The 25,171-nt window shown below is 40.0% G+C and overlaps 1 long non-coding RNA gene across 2 annotated transcripts in view; it reads left to right on the forward strand.

Moving 5' to 3' along the window:
- LOC137657821 (uncharacterized) overlaps positions 1–25,171 on the forward strand; it is a 31,724-nt gene that overhangs the window by 4,620 nt on the left and 1,933 nt on the right. Inside the window, exons 2-4 of one of the 2 annotated variants that reach the window (XR_011047209.1) lie at positions 7,626–7,735; positions 20,722–20,947; positions 23,072–23,294. This is a non-coding gene — a long non-coding RNA (uncharacterized lncRNA). The remainder of the gene's footprint in view (positions 1–7,625; positions 7,736–20,721; positions 20,948–23,071; positions 23,295–25,171) is intronic. The other variant, XR_011047210.1, reaches the window with a different exon arrangement.

Genomic DNA, 25,171 nt, shown 5'->3' on the forward strand with positions numbered 1-25,171 from the left:
TTTACTAAATTGGTAGCATTGAGTTTAGTAAAGGTTAAAGGTCTGATTTGTTTCATCAGAATAGATGCTCACCAGAACGTCAGCCAGGAAAGCGGCGCCCCCCCCCCCCCCCCGCCTTGTATTCCTTCTTGTATTCCTTGATTATTAAAGCTTAATTTTTCTATATAAAGGGTACATCGTTAGTCTCATAATTTAAATGAATTAGGTATTTGTAGCCTATTACTTTTGAAAATTTGCATCATAAAACTAAATGCCTGGTGAGATTTATTTAAGTATTTTTTTTAAAACTGTTATTGACGTAAGAGTGATTTGTCACCAACCGTAAAAGATTATAACTAAGTAGGTAAAATTAGTTCTGTATTTTATTGAAGTAGGCTGAGAAGTATATTTTTACTGAGAATTTCAGACTAAAATTACGGTATAAGTGTAAGAGGGCTGCCTGGAAACTGCGACCCTGTCTGGAAATGGTTATATTAATGGTCTTGACTTGCGTTGAGGAGAAATCTTTATTTGCATATGAAGTTCACAATTCGGAGCTTTCATTTTGGCTTTTGAATTAAGCCCAGGTATTTTCGTATTGAACTTTTACATAGTAAACTTAGCACATTTTTTCATATGTGCACCTATATAGTTCTGGAAATTTTGGCAAAGAACAGTTTGAGAATGTAACGATGCATATACATGTGTATATTTATGTGTAGTGTATATAATGCATAAACGACAAGTGTGAAATTAATGTATTGCACTTTTTCAGTAGTTTTAAATCTTTTTACGTACCTTAATTTGTGCTTATGCTCCTACCTATTAGTATGTTGTCACCTTTCAAGTATTCCAGACCTTAACAATTCACATAAGTAATTATGAATAAAGCTAAATACGGCTAGAAATTTATTTAATATAGCTATACAGTTTTGTGATATTTGAAACCAAACTTTTCGTTAAACTGTGGACTGTTATGAAAATTGTTTATTGTTGCTTCATCTATCCATATTAACGAGTTTTCCTTTTTTCTTTGTGAGATAGACTATACATGGAGATAGTTATACTAATCTTGGCGGTAATTTGCTTCTAAACAACTGGCTCGACGTAAAGCTCGTAAATGTTGTAACGCTTAGTGGATAACAAACCTAGAATTTTAGTTTTTGTCATATTGACTTGGGTTTCAAGGTAATGGATGTGTTTTTATAGAAGGGAACCTTTGAGTCTGAATACCTCAACATGGTGAAAAGGGTTTACGTATCGCCATATGCAAAGCTGTACTAGTCAGGGCTAGTCTTGTGATCGATCTGACTAAAATTCTGAATCACCTATTGACACTGCCAGTGTTGATAACTGGCCAACCCCCCGAGATGAGTAAGGACGTGTCTGAGACTTTTGTCCTCAGTGGACTACATTGGCTGAATTTTTTTCTCTTATAAAAGAGAAAGGGAATTTCTACACAGAAGGAAGCGGGTAATCCGGGTGATAACTGGGTGATGTAAAATATCTAGAGAGAACCTTAGAACCAGGAGTTTGTTAGAATTTTATTTGGATTACCAAATGACACTTTTAAAAACTGCTAGAACAGGTGTGAGAAGGGGTTATGGAAAGTTAAACCATTTTCCAAAATATTAACTCTTTGCACAAGAATTAAGGCCTGTGTACAATCAAGGAGAAGTTCCCTGAGAAGGAATTAGAAAAAAAATGGCTAAAACAGGTTTTGGGGAAAAGAGAAAGCTCCCGCTGGAGGAAAGTGCTAATGGTTGTTCCTGTTTAATTAGTTGTAATTAGCATACGTGAAGGATAGTTTTTACTAGTCTTTTTTTTTAGTTTGCTAAAGCCTCCAGAGAGCGGTAGAGGGGGATGCAAGCCAGGGAAAGGAATAGCTGTTGGTCTGTAGCGAGGTTTTGGCAATAATTGAAAAAAAATTTTATAGGCTGACTTTCAAATTTGTTTTACTGGCTGCAGCCAACGATCGTGTATTGAATGATAGTTTTTTTTTTTTTTTATAATTTTGGAAGTGCATTTGTTAGTCATAATTCCTATGTATTTTTTTTCCCATAATATCAGCAGTTGAATGTTCTGTTGACCTGGGTCTGATTGACAATGTTGATGACCTGTTACTAATGAATGAAATTTCTAATACGAAAACTTTGAATACTTCTGTAAGTTACATATGTATGGACTTGACAAACTCCAGTTATGCAGTATAATAAGATACCTAAGAACGTATAAAATTAATGTGTAGGTCCTGTAGCGAGCAGTGTTCCCCTGCGTGATAGTGCCAGGAAAGCAGCCATGAAAGTAAAGTGGTTGTTGACGTCTCGGACTAGGGATGTTTTAATTCTGGTAAAAATTGATCGTAAGTTGACGAATTGGTCCAGACAAAATGTGGCCTTGAATCCATTAGTTATTTGAGTGCTATCTTCGGCCCACGGAACTGGCACTGTTAATATAAAACTTGGAATATAGTTTAAGATCTATTGGAACCTAGATATGTCTACTGTAGTTCGATCGTGGAGTATTACAGCCAACTCTTCTTGTTGGCACGGGCCTTTACCTTGGTCGGCCCGTAGACAACTGTAGGCTCCAGAGCCTTTTAAATATTCGGCCCCGAGACTATAAGCTCTCACGAAGCATTCAAATGATCAAAGGCATTAAGGCTTTCAAGAGGAAACTGAAGACTCTTATTTTATGAGTCTTTTGAGTGACGATTTAACAGTAAATGAACAATACGCGATATGAAATTTTAACTACTCTGAACGAACACTGTTAAAACGACAGTGGAGGTCCTGTAGAGTGGAGTTCCCCTGCTGTATGGGACCGGAAAAGCAGCCATCAAATTATAGAAATTTTGCCTATTAGTTTTAATCATATTTTTTTTTTAAAGATTAGATTAAATATAATTAAAGTAATTTTGCCAACAAAGTGATTATTTTTAGGGACTGGTTAATAAGTTATAATAAAAAGAGTTTTTTTTTTTCAATTCAGTATAAACTAGAGGTGTGCACTGTAGAGTATGCCTCCTGTCTTATTTTGCTCTTAACTCCACTGCGTACTTGTACTTCAATGTATTTTTTCAAAATCTAATTGATTTTTCTTGGGTCATACCCAATGTAAAGTTTCGTTAAAATTTGCTCTGTAGCTTTCTAATGTTCGCAAACAAGCACTTTTGTTCTTGACTCCACGGCGTACTTTGACTTTGGTGCATTTCCCCCAAAATCTAATGGGAGATGTCCTTGTCACACCCCATATGTTAATAAGTTTCGTTGAAATTGGTTCTGTTTTTTCAGTGATATTGACGAACATAAAACTAACAAAGATTGTTTAAAGAAAGTTTGCGTACTGATAAAAAATTTTCCTTAAACAGTATATGCATGTTAACATTATTCAAGATTTTATTTTAAAAACATATATTTACGTAAAGGAGTGATATTACGGTCACCAACCCATAAGATAACAAAGGTAAAATTATTGTCGCCTGTACTTACTGATGACTTTTTTATTTTTTTTTCTTTTTTCGAATTTCATATAAGAATTAAGTGTGCTTGTACTTTGATGAAAGTTATCCAAAAATTGTTATTCATCCTTGGGTCATACCCAACCTGACTACAAAGTTTGGTCTAAATAGGTGCAGTAATTTTTGTGGACCGTTGCTCCCAAATAAACAAATTAATACATATCCTTGCAAAAATCTTCGATTTTGTTGAAGACAATTACGTTGATTTGGTAGTTGTACTTTAAAGGCTAATTTTCTGGTCATATACAGCAGGGGAACCTTACTCTATAGGCCCTTGTCATTTTATCATTCCAAGGCATTAAATATACCACACCGCATATTGCTAGTTTGTCAAATCACATAGAAACTGTCTTCATCTTCAGTTTCCTTTTGAAAGCCTTAAAATAGTCTTTCGGAAGTCTAATGGAAGCTCATTGTATAGTCTTGAGCCCCATAATTAAAGTCCCTAGAGCAGGGGTGGCCAACCTATGGCGCATGCGCCAACAGTGGCGCATGGCACGATTATGAGTGGCGCACTAAACCCCAGAGATAATTAAAAAAAAAAAACATGCCTGCTCATAAATAAAAGAAAAAATAATAATAATAATGATAATACTATTTTCAGAAAAAAAAATACAATGAGAATTTAAGTAACTTATAGCTAGAAGTGAGTTTTACAGAGATTTGTTCTAATCTAAAACAGAAATAATTTTCATTTGATTTTATTGTTCCATGTGCATCTATTAGTCATCTTTAAACAATAATGCGTCATCATTATATACCTGAAGTGAATTACCCTAAAATGTTGCTTGAACACTCAAACAGCATTCAATTGTTGCTTAAAGATGTATATTTCAAATATACTGCAGTTAATAACCGCGACATTTGTACATAAATGCGCACGCATTATACTTTTCTGGCGTTGAATCGTCAAGCAATAGCACTGATTGCCATGTGGAAAAATACAAAAAAAATTACGAGCCAGTTTAGAGTTGACGCTTGGAGTGTTATCCCGATGTACTCATAATTCAGGGTATGTGAATAACTGAACTTTTGCATTTTCGAAACTTACAAATATTGTTTTATCTGATGAACCATATATTTTCAAGCACTTTAGGCGTCATCGTTTGATTATCATCATGTCTATTTTTTTATGTATTGTATATGAGCCTTTTCTGCTCAGTTTGTGGCGATAATAATAATAATCATTATATTTTCATGAAGGTCCCCCTCCCTTCTCTGTTTCTCAACAAAATTATTTGTTCTCGATTTGATGATTTATGAAGAAATCATCTCTTTTTGAACATTCAATAAGTTTAACCTTTTTTTTTTTTTTTTGGTAGGTGGTTTGCCCATCACAGTGAAAAAGAACATGAGCAAAAGAAAAGCAAAAAGTGATAGCAAACGTCAGTTTAATGAACTGTGGGAAAATGAATTTTTATCCATTGCGAGTCCTTCAGGAAAACCAATGCGTATTGTTTGTGAAAGCACTCTTTCAGATGACAGAAGACACGATCTTAGCAGGCACTATAAGAAACACAAAGTTGAAATTGAAGAAAAACAAAAGTTAGTGCCTGGCTCTGTGTTACGGAAAGAATATGTGGTCAAGAAAAAAAAGAGGATATGAAAAAGAGGTTAAACCTCCTTGTTAAGAGAGATTGTGAAAGTCTGGCAATGCTCGAAGCATCCAACGAAATTGCTTGTGTGTAGGCTAAAAAACATAAGCCTTTCTCTGATGGTGAAGATATTGTTAAACAGTCTCCCAAAATTTGCAAAATATGTTGGCTATAAAAGTATTGAAAGAAAGGTAAACGAAATAGCTCTTTCAAAGCAGACAATTACAAGACGCATTAAGGAACTTTCTCGTGATGTATCTGAGCAACTGAAGGACCGTGTCCATGCATGCTCTTTCTTTTCATTAGCCTTGGACGAATCTGCTGTGTGATGAAAAGTGGATATTTGATTTAGCAGTTTTAGTTGACATTACCAGTCATCTCAATGACCTAAATTCAAAACTGCAGGGCAAAGATAAATTGTTTCCTAGTTTAGTAAATGATATCAGTGCATTCAAAATGAAGTTAAAACTGTTTATCTCTCAGTTAGAAAACAAGGAGTTGAGCGAATTTCCACATTTAAAGGAACAAAGTGAATGTGCTGAAGATAATACCATCTTTACAGAATACTTTGGAAAAATCATATTACTGCAAGAGGCCATTGATAGTCGTTTTAGTGATTTTGTGCATGCTTGCATTTATAATTCCCTTTTCACTTACTGAAAATAACATTCTGAAGATGCCTAGTATTATACAGATGGAACTTATTGATCTAAGAGCAAATTCAGTACTGAAGAGTAAATTTAATGAACTGCCCTCACTCCCAAGTGCATCTGAAAGGCTTAATTTTTGGCGATCATTACCAGGTGAACATTTTCCAGAACTGAGAAAATTTGCCCAAAGTTATACCTGTCGCTTTGAAATAACATACAGATGCCAGCAAGCTTTTTTATCCATGAAAACGATCAAGAACAAACTGAGGTCGTGACTATCAGACTCAAATCTGAACCGTCTTGCTCTCAGTTACTAATTTAACTCCTAATATTACAGATTTGGTGAAAGCAAAGCAAAGCAAAAGTCTCTTTAAACCTAGTTATGTTTATTTTTCCTGCATGTGCAATTACTTTTTTTTAAAACTACTAATTATTTTCATATATTTTTAATAGTACTTTCAAAAATAACTAATGAATATTATAAATACAAATTCAAAGTGTCAATACAGTTCACTTTGTATTTATTTTAAATCCTTTCTATTACAACTGCTACATCTGTCCACACTATATATATATATATATATATATATATATATATATATATATATATATATATATATATATATATATATATCTAAATATTATATATATATATATATATATATATATCTAAATATCTAAATATATATATATTTATATATATATATATATATATATATATATATATATATATATATATATATATATATATATATATATAATGTTTATATATATAAATGACAAATAATATTGCCATACTTAAGGGATGTGGCGCATCTGAATTAGAAGTGAAAAAAATTGGTGCATGGGAAACGAAAGGTTGGCCACCCCTGCCCTAGACCCTACAGTAGACATAAATCAAGGTTCCAATAATTTAAAACCATCTATTCTCGTATAAACTATTTGTTGGCTGCACAACGCAAGTCATGGTGGACGTCCGGTTGTGTTGACTTGATAAGTTATTGTACACATTCTATTATTTCTTGTATTTAGACAAAGCATACGACATGCAGTTTAATACGTTGGCAATATTTGTCTACAATACCTGATGCTAAGCCACATAAGTGCTCTACATTCTACTTCAATGGGACGTTCGAGTAAACATTAATTACCTCTAATATCTCCTTGTCAATTGTCATACTTGTAGACAGTTCACACCTTGTTATTAAAGTGCAATTTAACTATAGGCAAACTTTAATCTAATGCTCTTAATAGACACGATAGTCAAATACTCTAATAAACACGACCAATTATTTCCAAAGTTACGTATAGGTATATATAAAGAATTGAGGTAGAACTATCTGTTATTCATTGACGGGAAATTCAGTTGTAATCTTAACTGGTTCTCAAGTAATTTTGTTATAGATTAAAGCCCTACCATTTTTTGAACAAGTCTTAGGAAATACTAAAGTATCATCAGGAATTAAAAGAATTCTGGTTACCTAAAGGTTACGTATTTGTAATAATTTATCTCTTCTAAGCTTGCTTGATTAAATTTAACTCTGTATAATACTCATTTCAGATGGATGAAGAAAGCATAACTCTCCCAACGACCACATACATATATTTAATCCACACTTCGAAGAGACAGTTTTAAGTTTAACTAGCTACTTGGCTCATTTCTTAGCATATAGGAAGTGATATGGTGGGACTCATAATTTGAGTATATCTATGGGCGATCAAATAATTGCTTAGAACAAAATATTCCCAATTGACTATCAAAGTACTTGTGATAAGTGTAGAAATTATAAAGTTTAAATCTGATTGAGCAATCTTTCTTATTCAGTTTATTCTTAGTGTACTGAAGCTTTGAAACCTATTAAAAATAACTTTTCTTTTCAGGGCAGTGTGATGCTGGACTGCTAAGGCTGGAGGTCTAAGATGAACACTAATTATTTAATCCTAAGACCAGCAAGAGACATGTGAAGATGATTTTGACAATTCACCCCAAGGTAAGAATCGATTACACATTGGCAATGACGGTAAAAATGGTAGCTATCAAACAGTAATTATAGGTTTAAGGTTTGAAAGTTGACTAATGCGAAAAGTATTGGCATAGAGAAGGATATAAGCACCTGATAACCTAATGAAAGTGGAAGGGAAAAGCGAAATAGATTACATCCTGGTTAGTGATGAACTGTAAAGTTTTTTTTGGAGAAGCTTGTTAAACTACGTGAGATTGGTAGTATCGGTCCTTGAAATGAGATAAACCCTAAGATGATTTAGAATTGAGGTAGGTCTTACAGTGAGAGGTAGAAAGGATAATTATAACTAGGGGTTGGGCGCTTGCAGTAGAATATAGTGTGCAATTTAGCATAGAGACTATTGGAAAGGTTGAATTTAAAGTGGACATGGTAACAGTGGAGAATATCTGAGTGGGTATGAGAAATGTGTAAGGAAACGAGAATTGGTGGAAAGAACTAGCAGATAGTGTCGAAAGAAAATGGTAAAGTCTGTTAAGAGGGCATCTTAAGGACTAGAAAGTAGGGCATGTGCAGGGTGCGGAGGAATGGTACAAAGATAGGTTCTACAAGTGGGTAAAGCTATTGGGAGAGCAGGTAGTAATTAAATGAAAGATTAGGAACAAGGCAAGTCTGAAAGTATATTAGATTTCGAACTTCAGAAGTTACAGGACATGGGCAACTGGCAATGCAATGATAGAGGTAGAAATATATTGCGTAGTTATGGAATAATTAAGAGTATATGGGTAACATTTTGAACCATAATACTGAAAATGAGCTGAGTGAAGCACAAAGGGTAGAGGGACCAGTGATAAAATACTTTTTGGGCTCAAGCCATGGCGTCCTGATGGAAGGTTCCTGTTTGGTAGCTTCCTTGGGTATAAGACTACTAAGATATTCCCAGAGAATTTAACCACAGGTTATCACAGAATTCTAACTTCTGGAGCGAGTATCTCAAAGGTTTCCCTTTAAGACATCGTAATACAACAGGGGACACGCATGTCTGAACGTGCCACATAGCTATCTCCACCCCGAACAGAGTTAATGCTTCGGTGTGTAAGGGCTGAGAATAGCTGGGAGCCGTTCCACAGCTAATCTCACTCGTGGCTACTACTGATACTCGAGACGTAAACAAACGACGCCATTGCTCTAATGACGTCACGCGCGTCTTTATCCTTTGTTTAGTAGCTGCCCTACTTAGACGGATTTTCCCTTGTGTTAACTTTATCGCTTTGCATCTTCGCTATGTCGTTACCTTCAGCCTCGCCTTCTTCTGGAAAGTTGAGTACAAGGTTCCAGTATTGTTTAATTAAGCTCTGGCCGTAAAGTAAATATTATTTTGCGAAATAATTGATGTTTTGTGGCAGAGCTGTGCCTCTACCGGACCCGCCATTTTATGGCGTCGTTGTTGTTTTGCATGTCTTATTTAGCTAGCCACAACAACGCTTCCGGCATTATATACTAATCGAATACATTAGTTTATTTAGTCTTCATAGCTAGGAACTTTTATATCGTGTTTAGACGCTTTTTATCGGTCATCGATTGACCTCATACCAGTCGGCTACTATAGCCCCCAGGCCAGGAGCCTACATACAAGTGTTCATGCATGATTTATTAGTGATCCTAGACTAAGTTATGAAGATAGTGGCATTATTATTTTACAATACTTTTGACTAGTGATGCAAATGTTTTCGCCTTTAGGGACCATATAGGGGATAGGCTAGTCAGTGATTCTTTCTAGCCTAACCTAACCTTAGGACCCCTATATGCTTCCTTCATCCCCTGCCTTGGCATTCCCTCTATTTAGCCTTGATCCCTTTTCTGAGTAAAGGGATTAATTGTCTAATAGAGTATATATATCGCCTCTCAGTCCTCCCTAAAGGAATGAACCCCCTTTAGGATTGCGTCTGAGAGTGAGGTTAGGCTAGCCTACCTCTATGGCTAGGATAGTCTATGACTTTCCTGCGATAGCGATATGTCTTCTTCCTTGCCTAGTTCAGGACTTTTAGCCCTGCTCTAGGTCGGGTTAGGAAGGTTTCTCTGTTCCATGCTGAAACTGTACTCTTGCACCGTTTTAGCCGATCAGCCTGATCTTAGGTTAGGGAGTGTCCTCCCTTCCCTTAGTGGCCGCTCTGGTACAGAAACCCTTCCTGGGAAGACCTCTCTCTTCTCCCTCCCCACCTATCTCTTGTATAGCCTAGCCTATGCTTAGGTTAGCTTATACTCATCTGTCCCCTGTCCTACAAATCCTCCTTAGGGTGGATGAGTAGGGCTACCCGAGCTTCCCTGTGCAGTCTGCTCTGGTACATATACCTTCATAGTGTCCTATAAGGTTAGTTACTAGTGTAGTTCTGCATAGGGGAGTCTCCCCCCCCCCTCTTGGGTGTTCCCTAGCCCTCCCTTGGGCTACCTGCTCCCGGTCCCTAGTGACCCCTGCTTATGGATGTTAGAGCCTGTCTCTATCATGGGTACACCCTCTCAGGGAGGGGGAGGGATGTCTGGAACCCTGACGGTACTTCCTGCATTCCTTCCCCCCTCCCCCTGTCTCTCTATCTATCCGGGTGCCGGTCTCTTGCCGCCTCTACTGTCGGCAATACCTGCCTCCCTCTTGGTGACTTCCCTACCCTTGCCGCCAGCCCCCCGTGTACCGAGGGACTGCCGGCTGCCGCCGGCTACTACCGGCGGCTCTCCTACTCCTATCTAATCGTCCGCTTGCCGGTCGATCACCGGAGTGCCGGCATATACTGCCGGCAACCCGATACTACCTGTACCATCCTTATCCCAGTCACCAACCTGGCATCCTCCGGCTGCCGGAGCCGCCGCTCCTTGCCGGCGTGCCGCCGCTGTGCCGGCAGCCGCCATCCTGGTATCTAACTGACTTTTGAAAATTGTCTGTTCTAATGCCAGAATCTATGCTGGAGCGAGCTCCGGCATGCCGACGGCTTGCCGGATGCCCCGGAGGCGTCAAGAATACTTGCACCCCCTCACTGTAGCTATCATAAGACTAAGATAGCCCTACATAGCAAATAGATAAGCTGCTTTGCTTTTAAGATCAGTACCTAGTACTGCTTTATTAGTGATCATGCTGTCTCTTTGCATTCTTCTAATTCCAGCATGCTATGTGCATCTTAGCACGGCTGGTTGCCAGAAGCAGTTACCTTTATGAGGCCTTCTGGCTCTTAACTGGGAACCGAATGAATTCGATCCCAACCTTGTCCTTGGCTTTCCATGGAGTTCCAATATAATGGGAATCCTAGGAAACTATATCCAATGATCTCGGTCATTTGGATTATCCCAGGACCAAGCTTATGGTAACCAGCCGGGCGAGATGCATGGAGTGTGTTCTCCTTTACTGTTTTCATTCTCTATGCATCACACCTTCTTAAGTTAAAATTAATGATTAATATTAACTTAGTTTAAGAGCCATTCCTATGACTCCCCCATACTCATTTTCTCTTTCTTCCACAGGAGGAGCAGATGAAGTGTGACTTCGCCTTCTGCGCTGTGAAACGCCCGCAGTTTTACGGGCATACGGCTTGTAGGACTCACGCCCCTTGTGCAGACAAGAAAGGGGATTTGAAGTTCTGGAATCCACTGGATTGTACGGTCTGCCAGGCCCACCTAGTTGAGGCCTTCCATAACCCTCCCTCAGCGGAGGTTAGAGACATTTCTCGTGAAAAGCTGCGCAAGTGGGTGCGTGGCTTTCAGAAAAATGCTACCGGACCGTACCTGGCCACCGAAGAACTGAGGTCCCTGTTGTTCCCTAAGGCCTCCCCTGACTCAGTGGTTCCGAAAGACGCAATCCCCACTGTCCAAATTACGGTGGAACCTGATGTGGTCATGGCTCAGTCCATGCATGAGTGTCGTTTAGATTCCGAGGATGATGAGCAGATCTCTGACGTCTCGGAAGACACGGAGAAGACGCTTATGGCTCAAGGAGCCGAAGAGGACGAAGACAAGGTGGAATACACCGAGTCGGAGCTTGGAGCTCCTCCCTCATCCATCCCTCCGCCTACTCCTACACCGACGGATGTGTCCATTCCGTCTACCTCCTCGACCCCGGATCCCTCTTCGTCTACCCAAGAACTGATCCGGCTGATTAGAGCTGTCATGGACGACAGACTGAAGGAGAACCAGGAGTCCATCAGGTCAATGATTGGATCCAGAGAACCGAAGAAGATTTCGGTTAAGGATCTCCCAGCTTGCTCTCATGCCAACCCGTGGAGGTATGCAGAGCATATGGTTATTGCGACCGGCAGGATCTTTGTTAGTGACAAGATTGGCACGGTCCCGTTGGAAGATGTGGAGTTCTTCCCAAGCTTCGAGGCCTACCCGGACTGTTACGTCCGGCTTCGTTCCGAACCTGCCTCGAAGGAGGAGACCGAACCTAAAGAAGAGATAGTGTTCGATCTCGCAAAGGCCCAGGCTATGCTAGCCTCCGCATTTAAGAGCAGGGGCTTTACCTGCTCTAAGCTTCCTGCCTTGAGCAAGAAGCATCCTACTTATGTCGCACCTGACACTGCGGTTCTTCCTTTCCTGGAAAAGGCCTTAGCTGCCTGCCTTAAAGCGGCGGAAGAAGGAAAACCCTGCCCTGCACTGGAGGAGTGCAGACCCTTCTCCATCGTGACACCCCCTGACACTAGACAATGGAAAGATGTTCAACATACTTTCGTCGTGGGTAGGCTCGATCCTGACGTCGCCGGACGTCAGTTTAATGAGGACCTCCCTAAGCTCAATGATCACCTCCTTTGCCGGGAACAAGACACGAAGGAGAGGCTTGCGGCATCTCTTTCTCATCAAGTCCAACTTGAAGTTATGGCCTGTGACACAAGAGTACCTGATCACTACATGGTACTAGCCAAATCCCACTTACTTACAGTAATGAAGGACTTGTACCATTTCATAAAGGCTCGTAGAGCCTGTCGTGAATTCGTGTTTGTCGGTGCCACCGTGAAACACGAACCCCGGAGGCTGATTTCCTCCAACATCTGGGGAAAGCACCTGTTTCCTTCTGACCTTGTCAAGGAAATAACTGACAGAGCCGCCACGGAGAATAGGAACCTTCTCCACAAGTGGGGCATGTCCAGAAAAAGGAAACCCTCTCAGGACGATGGACCTCAGCCTAAGAGGAAACCTCAGAAGCCAAAACCCCAGCAACGTCAACAACGACGTCAGTTTCCGGGACCCGCTACCTCCCAAGTGGTTGCCCAACCACAGCAGACCTTTCAATTGGTCCCCCAACCGGTGTTGTCACAGTCACCGGTCTTCACCCCTGCCTTTGAGCAGCCATCCACTACCTTTCATGCCAGAGGTAGAGGCTCGTCCAGGGGTGCAAGCAGAGACGCCTCTCGTCGTCCCTCCAGAGGTAGAGGAGGAAAGGGAGCTAGCGGCCGAGGCAACAAGCCCTCGGGACACCAGAAGCAATGAAGTGCTTCCGGTGGGAGGAAGACTCCGCCAATTCCAGGATCGTTGGACCTTCGATCCTTGGGCACACAGCATCATCAAGAACGGTCTAGGCTGGAGTTGGGTGCAACCACCCCCAATCTTCCAGCGGTTCTTTCAACAATCGACCCCCATTCTGGAAGAATATGTTCTAGACCTCTTGAACAAGAAGGTGATAAGGAAGGTAAAGTCCACCAGGTTCCAAGGGAGACTGTTTTGCGTTCCCAAGGACTCAGACAAGCTCAGAGTCATTCTGGACTTATCCCCCCTCAACAAGTTCATAGAGAACAACAAATTCAAGATGCTGACGCTTCAACAAATAAGGACCCTTCTGCCTCAAGGTTCCTACACGGTCTCTATAGACCTGGCGGATGCCTATTGGCACATTCCAATGAACCATCATGCTTCCTCCTACCTAGGATTTCGACTCCAAAGGAAAAGCTACGCCTTCCGCGCCATGCCATTCGGCCTCAATGTGGCCCCTCGGATCTTCACAAAGCTGGCGGATGCCATAGTACAACAGCTCCGCCTAAGAAACGTCCAGGTGATGGCCTACCTCGACGACTGGCTAGTCTGGGCTCCATCGCCCGAAGAGTGTGCAAAGTCTTGCGACGAAGTTACCCAGTACCTAGAACACCTGGGATTCAAGATCAACGAGAAGAAATCTCGCCTCTCTCCAGCTCAGAAGTTTCAGTGGCTGGGAATCCACTGGAATCTTCAGTCACACCGCCTTTCCATCCCCCAGAAGAAAAGGAAGGAAATAGCAGGGTCTGTCAAGCGACTACTGAAATCCAAACGCATTTCAAGACGACAGCAGGAACGAGTTCTAGGCTCTCTACAATTCGCCTCAGTGACAAACCCAGTGCTTCGCGCACAGCTAAAGGATGCCGCGGGAGTCTGGAGACGATCGGCATCCATCGCTCGAAGAGACCTCAAGAGACGGCTTCCAAACAGACTTCGACGCCTCCTAAAGCCGTGGTCGGAAGCAAAGGCCCTGAAAAGGTCCATTCCTCTCCAACACCCTCCTCCATCTCTCAACATCCACACGGATGCCTCACTGGAGGGCTGGGGAGGTCACTCCCACCTGAAACAAGCTCAAGGGACCTGGTCTCCACTATTCAAGACGTTCCACATAAACATCTTGGAGGCCATGGCGGTCCTTCTTACTCTGAAGAAGTTATCCCCGCCGCCCTCGATCCACATCCGTCTAACCCTAGACAACTCGGTGGTAGTTCGTTGTCTCAATCGCCAGGGCTCAAGATCGCCCCAGATAAATCAGGTGCTTCTCCCAATCTTCCGTCTGGCGGAGAAGAAGTGGCACCTGTCTGCAGTTCACCTACAAGGATTCCGCAACGTGACAGCGGATGCTCTATCTCGGACAAACCCGATAGTCGGAATGGTCTCTAGACGCAAGATCATTCTCCTTCATCTCTCATCAAGTCCCAGAACTTCAGATAGATCTCTTTGCAACGAGCGACAACAATCAACTTCCTCTGTACGTAGCCCCGTACGAGGACCCCAAAGCAGAAGCGGTGGACGCCATGTCACTGGACTGGAACAGATGGTCCAAGATATACCTGTTCCCTCCCACCAACCTTCTGTTGAAAGTCCTCTCCAAACTGAGAACCTTCAAAGGGACAGCGGCCCTAGTGGCTCCCAAGTGGCCCCGGAGCAACTGGTACCCCCTGGTCCTGGAGCTGCAGCCCAAGCTGATCCCTCTCCCGGGCCCAGTTCTCTCTCAACAAGTACAGAAGTCGACTGTCTTCGCTTCATCATCGAAAATCAAGGACCTTCATCTCATGATTTTCTCTCCCTTGCCGCAAAGAAGAGGTTTGGGATCTCGAAGAAAAGTCTAGACTTCCTAGAGGAATACAAGACCGAATCCACGAGACGGCAATATGAATCATCCTGGAGGAAATGGGTCTCCTTTGTTAAAGCAAAAAATCCTAAAGAAATCACCATTGATTTCTGTATGTCCTTCTTCATTCACCTTCATGGACAAGGATTAGCAGCCAATACGATTTCAACCTGCAAATCGGCTTTGACTAGACCAATTCTATATGCTTTCCAAATTGATCTGTCCAACGACATCTTTAACAAATTACCAAAAGCATGTGCTCGCCTACGCCCAGCACCCCCTCCGAAACCGATCTCCTGGTCACTAGACAAGGTGCTCCATTTCGCCTCCAACTTGGACAACGATTCATGCCCCCTCAAGGATCTGACTCAGAAAGTTATATTTTTATTTGCTCTCGCCTCGGGAGCTCGAGTCAGCGAAATAGTGGCATTATCAAGAGAAGAGGGACACATCCTGTTTGCTGATTCAGGAGAAGTGACCCTCTCCCCTGATCCGACGTTTCTCGCCAAAAATGAATTACCCACCAAAAGATGGGGCCCTTGGAGAATATGCCCCCTGAAGGAGGATGTTTCTCTGTCCAGTAGAGAGTCTCAAGGTCTATCTTCGCAGAACTTCGAACTTTGGTGGAGGCCAACTCTTCAAAGGAGAAACATCGGGCAGCGACCTGTCACTGAAACAATTAAGAGCGAAAATCACCTACTTCATTCGCAGAGCGGATCCGAACAGTACACCCGCTGGTCATGATCCTAGAAAAGTGGCATCTTCTCTGAACTTCTTTCAGAGCATGGACTTTGAGAGCCTCAAAAACTTTACGGGCTGGAAGTCCTCGCGAGTTTTCTTTAAACATTATGCGAAACAAGTGCACGAAATCGAACATTTTGTGGTAGCCGCAGGTAGTGTTATGAAACCTGCACCTAACTCTGCGTAGAACAGTGAGTTACTTGGGACTCTAACTCTTCGGGTGCCTATGTTGACCCTCGAGCGATTCATAGTGATGTCTAAAAACACTTAGTGCTTTTATAACTGTTCTTATCCCAGGTGAAATGTCATAGTGTCACACAAGTGCCGCATGCCTTGAGCATGATGTGTTGTTTAAAGACTTGCGTTCCTCGAGAACGAGTACCTACTAATCCTGAAATTCCTTTTCAGATTCAAGAGCAAGCCTTTATTTCTATGTACATTATTATTACTGTAAATGAACTTTACTTTTGCTGTAAATTATTTAATTTCTGCATTGTGAAATAAAATTTCTATTTTATTACTTATGCGTCTCTTTCAGCTCCTACTTACTATGAAATACATACTGTCATAGTTTTATTTATTCCTCCTTTATGGTCATGAAGAATTTAAGATGTCTAATCCTAAATTATATTCACCTTGTCTCAGTAAGGTTCCTACACGAATACTTACTTCTGATAATCAGGAGATGAACTCTATACACAGTGCCCAACCACCACTGACCTACTTCAGAATGTTCCTATACAAATATCAAACATTCTGCTTCATCTCTAAGCTCTTAAAAGTTCTTCTGTCAAGATGAATAGCCCTTCAATACCACTTTGACGTCGGCATAGCCCATGGGAACTTCCTACCAATGGGGGGCAGGATACTTCGTTCCTATGGTTCTTACCTAAGATTACTTTGCTGTTTTGTCAATGCCTAGGCACTTAACTCTGGGGGAAAATCTACCACGATACATTGATTCTCTGGTACTCTTCCATCAGGACGCCATGGCTTGAGCCCAAAAAACGGATTTTGAGCGAAGCGAAAAATCTATTTTTGGGTGAGATAGCCATGGCGTCCTGATGGACCCTCCCTACTACTTCGTTCAGTTTGTTCCCACCCTACACAATTGTATCATGGTGATGGGCAGCAACTGGCGCCAGGATAAAGACGCGCGTGACGTCATTAGAGCAATGGCGTCCGTTTGTTTACGTCTCGAGTATCAGTAGTAGCCACGAGTGAGATTAGCTGTGGAACGGCTCCCAGCTATTCTCAGCCCTTACACACCGAAGCATTAACTCTGTTCGGGGTGGAGATAGCTATGTGGCACGTTCAGACATGCGTGTCCCCTGTTGTATTACGATGTCTTAAAGGGAAACCTTTGAGATACTCGCTCCAGAAGTTAGAATTCTGTGATAACCTGTGGTTAAATTCTCTGGGAATATCTTAGTAGTCTTATACCCAAGGAAGCTACCAAACAGGAACCTTCCATCAGGACGCCATGGCTATCTCACCCAAAAATAGATTTTCGCTTCGCTCAAAATCCGTTTAATACCCAGGTTAAGTGGGCATTGAGTAAATGAAAAGTGCCAGGTCAATCTGTTAAAAATTCAAGTGGTTAACAGTAACTACAGAAAGAAGAATGGATGCTAATTCAATTAGCAATATGGGAAGAAGCAATAATGCCTAAAGACTAGGACAGTAATGTTATGTATATTAAAGCAAATGGTATGTATAATAAAGCAGAAATATTATGGATTGTGGTATGGAAACTACAGGACAAGTAAATTACATGGTTTGAAAGATTTTGAAAGGCTACCATATTAGATTGTAAAGTTTGGGAGAAAACGGTATGGATTAGGAGAGGAAGACTGGTTGCCATCCTTATATTAAGGCAGCTACAGGAAAAGCTGCTTGAGAGAAATTAGCTTTGTGTTTTTGTAGATCTAGAGAAAGGCCTAAGTGAATTTTTTGGTGTGGGGAATAGTGAATGTTAGAGTAAATTTACTAAAGGATTAAAATGTGGTGGAAACTAAGTGTTGGATTACACCAGGGGTCTGCATTAAGCAAAATTTGTGGTGATCATAAATGTTAGATGAAGTTTCCATATGCAGGTGATTGTTGATTACCACTGAAATACTTGCTAAGAAGGGTTGTAGTGACAGACTTCGTAGAGGGTTGGAATAAGTAAATGTGGATGACTGAAACTGGTGTACATTAAAGAAGGTAGATACAGGCTTAGCAATGCACGAAAGCAGGTGGAATAGTTTAGATACTTGGGATACAGTATACAATAAATCATGAGGGAGGATGTCACTTAAGTTTAGAATAGGATGATACCATTTTGGGGCATACTGGAGGTAGTGGGAGTGGAATGATAAGAGTTTAAGCAGTCAAAATCTATAGCACTGCAATAAGACCAGTATTAATGTATGGATTTGAAACATGAGCTCAGATCAAGCAAAACATGAGGGTTCTAGAATGCCGAGGTAGACTATGGGAATATCACACCTTGAAAGATGGAAATTATGAAATAAGAATGGTAAGCATAGTGAAGATTAGAGGTGATTAAGCATAGTGAAGATTAGAGGTGATTATGTAAAGACTTTTTGCGGGCATGTCTTTAGGATGAATGATGAAGAGGGAGGGAGGAAGGCTTGGGATGAACCTTTTAGGGACAGGCAGAGAACTAGATCGAGACAAGGTGAAGGATATGGAGAGTTTTGGTGAAAGCTGAGGAGTTTGATAGAAGGCATTGTAGAGGGTGCATCAGGAAAGACCCCATAATGGTGGGAAAACGGATTTTGAGCGAAGCGAAAAATCTATTTTTGGGTGAGATAGCCATGGCGTCCTGATGGAAGGTTTAGGAATTTGTTCTAAATCTTTCATAACCATTATAGGTAGTTTTATTGGATCTTGCCAATCCTTCTGCAGCAGTTAGGTTATTTGTTATTCTTAATTAGTGTTCTTTATCAGATTTAAAGTGCAGAGTAAATATGGGATCAGATGATAATAGGAAACATTTATAGGTTGTGGAATTGGAACTTTTAAATGTAAATTTTAATAAATTTAGTTTTCATAATATAGCTACTTATAAACTAATTTTGATCAGTATTTTTACAGTGATAATGTAGATTGTGAAAAGTTGTGTATTTAGACCCTTTTGAATTTAATGATAAATTTTGTACTCCTTAGTCTTCAATTAGAAAGATTCCTAATTCTATAGTATGATCATGATCATATATTGTGGTACTGTCGAACCCACAGGAGGGTCATTGTTTAACAGTGAGATCTTGATCTGAGCAATGAGGACCCAGTGGGCACCCTTTTAGAATGTTTGTGTGGTGTTGCCCCACATGGGCCTTCATGGTTAGTGGCTTATCTGCATTTAACTGAAGTTATACCCAATATTTTAAGCTTTAACCCTTAGCTGCTTAGGTTTATCCAGTCCTTTTGGGTAAGGGTGGTTCAGTTGGGCAGGTCAGTTTTGGCTGAACAGTGCCTCATTGGATGGGTCTCGCTCACCTGCCACTTTTCAAGCATGTGAGAAACTGCCCAGATTGGTTAGTAAATCTTAAGAAGATTTTGCGAGAAATAGATTCTTTGCTTTGCTTCCTTATGATTGTGGAGTGGGTACTTAGGGGAGGAAGTTTTTGCTAGTTTCTCCTTGGATAAGGGGGTAGAGATATTAGGGTACTAGTAATAATCATAAGAATTTTTTAGCTCTTTGGATATACCTTGTGCTTGGTATGATCTTGCCCACACTGGTGCAACACAAAGCTGTAGAGTAACTTCAGTGCCAGGGCGTGCTCTCTCAGGGTCTGTTCCCTAGCTAGTGTTAGTTTGGTGAAGAGATTGTTTCTAGTTGCTACTTTGGTTTTATGTGCTCTTCAATGGAGTGTGCTGTCAAGGGTGAACACCTGGGTAGACTGGTCAATGGTAATTTGTTTCACCCCATTTGATTTTCAGCTTTTTCCTGGCTATTGTTTAGGTGGAAGGAGCACACCTGTTTAGCTTGGATTGGCATTGAGGAGTCACTTAATGTAGTAGATGGAGAGGGTAGTCAGGGCACTTGTCTTTGATGATGGTGTAATTTGGACTGTTTGAAAATGTACAGATCTGCATGTATGTACCTGTGGAGATATTGGTTCTGGCTGGACTCTGTATGATAAATAGCATCGGCACCTGCTGACCCTTGTTAAATGCCGTTAAACTATCCTATCTGCTTTTTCTACCATCTATTTCTACAATGAAAAGAAGATTGGTAAGCAATGATTGAACAACCTTCAGAAGATGCCCTATGGTAGTCATATGCCGCGGTAAGGACGACAAAAACTTTAGCAGAGATTTGCTCCTCAAACGTGTCCTCAAACTGGTTTAATAGCAGACTGTAGTAGGACTTACCAGAGCTAAAACTAGCTTGGCAAGCAGACTGTTTTTAAACGGTTGGATTTGGCCAAGATCATATGTTCATATAAATTGTAAAGGATACACTATAACAATATTGGTCAATAGCTTTTGGGGACGATGGTTCTCAACCTGGTTTCAGCATGGCCACTATTTCCCTAAATCTTTTGGATTTATGCTGTTGCACAGGAATTGATCGAAAGATTTTTGTAATCTAGGCAGACTAGTTTTATGGCAGCATTTAATTCTTTTAAGGTGATATATTACTGGATGTGTAGATTTCCATGTAATAAACTGATTTGTAACCTAATTTCTTTTACTTTTTTCCAGGAAATTAATTTTCTCATGAATGTTAACAGTAAAATGTAAGTAATTATAAAAACAAATTTTCATATTAAAAGTTAAGTTCTGTAACTTATTTTTGTAATGTAAAGTAGACTTTATTAAATAACTACCTGTTTTTCTTTGGTTTCTAAACTAAATACCTTTTTCTATTTAGTATAGTTGCTTTTGTTTCCCAGCCCTTAAATTTAACATTATCTTGCAGAATGACACTGGCACAAGATTTAAAAATTTCAACTCCTAACATGTTTAGTGTTACTGGACCTAGCAGACTTGATCAAGCAACTCTTCACTTACAACTTGGAACAAGCTAATTGGATCAACTCGCAGACGTGATGTGCGAAAAACCACACTTGTATCTGCATGATCTGCATCTCTTCATATCTTAATCATGACGAAGAGACCCTCCATTAAAGAGGAATTCATGTAAAGTATGTTAAGTGCATTTTAGTTCTTGCAAAGATAGCATTGTTTATAGTTTACATAATATGGCTGGATGTTAAGTACTTCTGTAGGGTACATTTATCGGAAGTTTGGCAAGTAGTTACTTGCTAAGGAAATGTGTAAAGTTTTACTTGATTAGGGAAATTTGGGTACTTATATGTATGTGAAGTTGGGGCTAGAGAAAGTTGTAGGTAGATATTAGTCTTATTAGTTAGGGAAGTCAATTTGGCACAAAGGTATGTTGCTAACAAATGGGCCTTACTCTCAAACTTGTTCTGTCTGGTACATTAAAGTGAAGTAGTTTTATTTAAGTAGATGAGCCATTGTTTAAAGGTCATTCTTTACAATCTGACTCAAATAACGCGAACTGTTAGTGTTGGATTTCACCAGGGGTCTGCATTAATACATAGATGTTATATAAGAAGTTTCCATATGCAGATGATTGTTGATTACCACAAAATACTTGCTGAGAAGGGTTGTAGTGACAAGACTTCGAAGAGGGTCGGAATAAGTAAATGTGGATGACTGAAACTGATGTACAATGAAGGTAGATACAGGATTAGCAATGCACGAAAGCAGGTGGAACAATTTAGATACTTGGGATATACTATAAATCAGGAGGGAGGATGTCAGGCTTAAGTGTAGAATAGGATGATACCATTTTGGGGCATACTGGAGGGAGTGGGAGTGAAATGTTAAAAGATCAAGCTGTCAAAACCTATAGCACTGCAATAAGACCAGTATTAATGTATGGATTGGAAACATGAGCTCAAAGATCATGCAAAGAATGAGGATTCGATAATGCCAAGGTGGTTTATGGGAATATCACACTTTGAAAGATGGAAAATTTTAATAAGAATGGCAAGCATAGTGTAGATTAGAGGTGATGGTGCAAAGACTTGTTGCGGGTGTGTCTTTAGGATGAATGAAGAAGAGGGAGTGAGGAGGGCTTGGGATGAACCTTTTAGGGACAGGCAGAGAACTAGATTGAGACAAGGTGAAGGATATGGAGAGTTTTGGGGAAAGAGGATGAGTTTGATAGAAGGCATTGGAGAGGGTGCATCAGGCAAGACCCCTTAATGTAGGCATAATGGTGGGAAAATGGTATATAATCATGAACAGAGTACCTTTAGGAGTTTGCCCTAAATCTTATAGGTAGTTTTATTGGATCTTGCCAATCCTTCTGCAGCAGTTATTTGTCATTCTTAATTAGTGTTCTTTATATCAGATTTACAGTGCACGGAGTAAATCTGGGATCAGATGATAATAAAACATAAGTTGTGGAATTGAAACTTTTAACTGTAAATTTTAATAAATTTAGTGTTAAGTTCATACTATAGCTACTTATAAACTAATTTTGGTCAGTATTTTTGCAGTGACAATGTAGTTTAATTGTGAAAAAAAGTAGTTTCTTTAATTAGAGTACCCTTTTGAATTTAATGGGAAATATTGTACAAGTTAGTCTTCAATTAGCAGAAAGATTCCTACTTCTATAGTATGATCATGATCATATATTGTGGTACTGTTGAACCCACAGGAGTAGGATTTACCAGGGCTAAAATTAGCTTGGCAAGCAGACTGTATTTAAACAGATGGTTGGATTTTGGCCAAGATCATTGTTCATATAAATTGTACAGGATACACAGTAACAATATTGGTCAAAAGCTTTTGGGATGATGGTTCTTAACCTGGTTTCAGCATGGCCACTATTTCCCTAATTCCTTGGGATTTACGCTGTTGCACAGGAATAGAAAGATTTTTGCTATCTGGGCAGATTAGTTTTATGGCAGCGTTTAATTCTTTTAAGGTGATAAATTACTGGATGTGGAGATTTCCATGTAATATCTGATATGTAACCTAATTTCTTGTACATTTTCCAGGAAGTTAATTTTCTGTGTTTACAGTAAAATGTAATTAAGTAATTATGAAAAGTAAAATTTTCATATTAAAAATTTAGTTCTGTAACTTGTTTTTGTAAAGTAATGTAAAGTTCAGACGTTATTAAATAACTACACGTTTTTCTTCAGTTTCAAAACTAAATACCCTTTTCTTTAGTATAATTACTGCTTTCAAAAGGTTTCCCAACCATTAAATTCAACATTATCTTGCAGAATGATACTGACACAAGATTAAAAAATTTCAACACCTAACACGTTTAGTGTTACTGGACCTTTTAGACTTGATCAACCAACTCTTCAGACTTACACTGGGAACAAGCCAATTGATCAACTAGCAGACCTGATGTGCAGAAAAACAGCTTATCTGCATGATCTGCATCTCTGCATATCTTTCTCATGACGAAGAGCCCCTCCATTAAAGAGGAATTCATGTAAAGTATGCCAAGTGCATTTTAGCTGTTGCAAAGATAGCATGGTTTATAGTTTACATAATATGGCTGGATGTTAAGCTCTGTAGGGTACATTCATGGGAATTTTGGTAAGTAGTTACTTGCAAAGGAAATGTGCTTAAATATTTACTTGTTTGCATAGGGAAATTTAGGTATTTGTGTATGTGAAGTTGGGGCTACAGTAAGTTGTAGGTTGATATGTTATTAGTTAGGGAAGTAAATTTGGCACAAGGGTATGTTGCTAACAAATGGGCCCTACTCTCAAAAACTACCTCTGCCTGGTACATTAAGTACAGTAGATTTAATTAAGTAGACGAAACATTGTTTAAAGGTCCTCCTTTACAATCTAAAGGACTAATATGATGGCTGGTGGAAACTAAAACTGCTAGTGTTGGATTACACCAGGGGTCTGCATTAAACACAATTTGCGGTGATCATAGATGTTACAAGAAGTTTTCCATATGCAGATGATTGATTACCACTGAAATACTTGCCGAGACGGACTGTAGTGACAAGACTTTGGAGAGGGTCGGAATGAGTAAATGTGGATGACAAACTGATGTACAGTAATGAAGGTGATACAGGATTAGCAATGCACGAAAGCATGTGGAACAATTTAGATACTTGGGATATACTATAAATCAGGAGGGAGGATGTCAGGCTTAAGTTTACAATAGGATGATACCATTTTGGGGCATACTGGAGGTAGTGGGAGTGGAATGATAGAAAATTAGTTTAAGCAGTCAAAATCTATAGCAAGAAGACCAGTGTTAATGTATGGATTGGAAACATAAGCTCAAAGATCAAGCAAAACATGAGGATTCTAGAATGCCGAAGTGGATTATGGGAATATCACACCTTGAAAGATGGAAAATTATGAAATAATGGCAATCATAGTGAAGATTAAAGCTGATAGTGTAAAGACTTGTTGCGGGCATATCTTTAGGATGAATGATGAAGAGGGAGTGAGGAGGGCTTGGGATGAACCTTTTAGGGAGAGGCAGAGAACTAGATGGAGATAAGGTGAAGGATATGAAGAGTTGTTGAAAGATTGAGTTTGATGGAAGGCATTGGAGAGGGTGCATCAGGCAAGACCCGTCAATGTAGGCATAATGGTGGGAAAGTGGTATGATCTTAATGAACAGAGTACCTTTAGGAATTTGTTCTAAATCTTTCATAACTATTACTAGTAGTTTTATTGGATCTTGCTAATCCTCCTGCAGCAGTTAGATTATTTGTTATTCTTGGTGTTCTTTATTTCAGATTTACAGTGCACGGAGTAAATATGGGATCAGATAAGGAAACATTCATAGGTTGTGGAATTGGAACTTTAAACTGTAAATTTTAATAAAATTAGTTAAAAATTTATACTATAACTACTTATGAACTCATTTTGGTCAGTTTTTGCAGTGACCATGTAGATTAATTGTGAAAATAGTCTATAGAGTACCCTTCTGAATTTAATGGTAAATTTTGTACCTCTGTCTTCAATTAGCAGTAAAATTGCTACTTCTATAGTATGATGATGATCATATATTGTGGTACTGTCGAACCCACAGGAGGGTCATTGTTTAACAGATCTTGATCTGAGCAATGAGGACCCAGTGGGTACCCTCGTAGAATGTTAGTTTGGTGTTGCCCCACATGGGCCTTCATGGTTAGTGGCTTATCTGCATTTATCTGAAGTTATACCCAATCTTTTACACTTTAACCCTTGGCTGCTTAGGTTTATCCAGTCCTTTTAGGTTTATCCAGTCCTTTTAGGTGAGGGTTGTTCAGCTGGGCAGGTCATAGTTTTGGCTGAACAGTGCCTCATTGGATGGCTCTCACTTAGCTGCCACTTTTCAAGCATGTGAGAAACTGC

The sequence above is a fragment of the Palaemon carinicauda genome, chromosome 18, assembly GCF_036898095.1.
Source record: "Palaemon carinicauda isolate YSFRI2023 chromosome 18, ASM3689809v2, whole genome shotgun sequence".
NCBI classification, from domain to species: Eukaryota; Metazoa; Arthropoda; class Malacostraca; order Decapoda; family Palaemonidae; genus Palaemon; species Palaemon carinicauda.